The sequence below is a fragment of the Talpa occidentalis genome, unplaced genomic scaffold (genome assembly GCF_014898055.3).
Source record: "Talpa occidentalis isolate TD23 unplaced genomic scaffold, MPIMG_talOcc4v2.1 talOcc4.11, whole genome shotgun sequence".
Taxonomy (NCBI): domain Eukaryota; kingdom Metazoa; phylum Chordata; class Mammalia; order Eulipotyphla; family Talpidae; genus Talpa; species Talpa occidentalis.
In genome coordinates this window covers 71,840,731-71,842,973 of record NW_023601104.1, presented here as the reverse complement: position 1 = coordinate 71,842,973, position 2,243 = coordinate 71,840,731, and positions in this window count along the sequence as shown.

The following is a 2,243-nucleotide window of genomic DNA, read 5'->3' as shown; positions in this document are numbered from 1 at the left end:
TCTCACATCCCCCTGCCTCTGGCCTACATCCCAGTTCTTGTATGCAAAAATAAATCTTAAAAAGAAAAACAACTAAAAAAAAGACTGTCAGGGCCTCCTCCCCCGTGGCACAGCAGGTTGAGCCAGCATTGTGAGGCTGTAGCATGGGTTCAATTCCCGGCCCACCAGGGATATTCCCACATGGTGTGTCAGACCCCTCCTGTGGTGTCTGCTGCTCCCCTCAGCAGTGTATTTTGGTCTGTCTGTCTGTTCTGCTCTCCGCTTTATCTCTAGTGAATCTTCTCACCCTCCTATGCCTCTGGCCACTACCCCAGCTCTTGTATAAAAATAAATCAATCTTGGCCTGCCCGGTGGCACAGCGGTTGAGCGCTGGGTTGCGAGGCTGCCCGTGGGCTCTGCGGCGCCGGTTCGATCCCCGGCTGCTCCCCGGCCACCAGAGGAGGGTCCCGCATGGCGCGCAGACCTCTCCTGCCGCCCGCTGCTCCCCTCAGCAGTGTACTTCTGTCCTTCTGCCTGCTCTGCTCCCCGCTCTGGCTCTGGTGAATTCTCTCACCCTCCCGTGCTTCTGACTGTACCCAGTGCTTGTATAAATAAATAAATAAATAAATAAATCTTTTAAAATAAATAAATAAATCCTTAAAAAAATTGAAGAAAAAAAAAAAAAAGACTGTCAGTTCCATATCAGAGCAGGGTACATTTTTCCATACTGAATTCCTAGTACCAAATAATGACACCTAGCACAGAGTGGGGATATAGTCATTGTTAAATGAAAAAAATGAATAGATAATTAACAAGTGAAGTCTATCAAATCTTTAGATAGGAAGCAGAAAAACCCTCAGCCTTGGAAAGACAGTTACAAAAGCCTCAAAAGTCCCAGATTTTTGTATTTTATAAAATATAAATATATAAAAAAGAATCAACATATTCTACGTAAAATTTGCTACATTAGAGAGCATTACAACCGGATTCTCTGTAACAGAAAAAAATCCAACAAGGATTAGCTCATAGTCCAGGTACTCACCTGAATAACAAAGGATGAGAGAGTGAGGAGAACCTGCCCATTTAACAGAAGCTGCCACCCATTAGCAACAGGCTGGAGTGGTGTCACTCTGCTCTTGATATTAAATCCGGGAACGGCATCCATTTGTGTGTGTGTGTAATAGATGAATTTTTTAGCTAAATGCTAAAAGGATGATTTTGAAGTTTGAGGATAAACATATCACCACAGCAAGTTAAATTTAGTCTAGATAGTTGACTAAGCTCCTTTTTTAATGACAACATTATATAATCACCAGCTCTGTATTCCACCATGTGAACCATTTCATTAGCAACTCCTAATCTTCACTGCCTACCAAATGAGACCCAACTCGTACCCCTAGCTGGGAATTTAGTCTTGCTGCCCCCCTCAGGCCTGCTCCTATGAAGCTCCCTGATACCCCCATATGCTCCTGCCATTCCTAGGTGCCTGGCGGGGGCATGGAGCACACATTTCATCTCTGTGCCTTTGCTGGTGTCCTCCCTCTGAATACAAGGCCCTATTTAGAGCCATCTCATCCCTGCAAATTCAAATTCCAATCAGAAGCCTTCTGGTCCTCCCAGAAGTGAGTGATCTACTCTGTCTGACTGGGGTACTTGGTGTTCCCCCATTGTACCATACTCAGTATTGTACTATGAGCAGGCATGAGTTTATACTTATCTTCTCTGCTACCCAGACCTAGAGGATATGGTCTCTTGTCTTGATGATCTTTGCCCTACATCAAGGCTTTGGGTGAAGTAAGGGCTTTGGGTGAAGTAAGGGCTTCATACATATTTACTACTAAGTGAAAAAAAAAAAATCAAAGAATGAGCAAAACATATATGCTAAAAAGCTTAAATGAATCAGGGTCCTCCCTGGTGGCGCAAGGGGTTGAGCACCACACTATGAAGCAATCCGCAGCCTCTGCAGCACAAGTTCTATCCCCAGCCGGCCAGGGAGCAACCCACATGGCGCAGCAGACCTCTCCTGACTTGCCTGCTGCTCCCCTCAGCAGTGTGTTTCTGTCAGTCGGCCTGTTCTGTTCCCCACTCTGTCTCTGGTGAATCCTCTCACCCCCACCCCCCGCATCTCTGGCCTGTACCCCAGTTCTTGTATGTATAAATAAAAAAAAACCTTAAATGAATCAGATATACTTATATCACACTACCAACAGTAATATAGCCATAGAAAGAGACTTCCTGTTAAAAATATTTTAACTTGCCTTTTT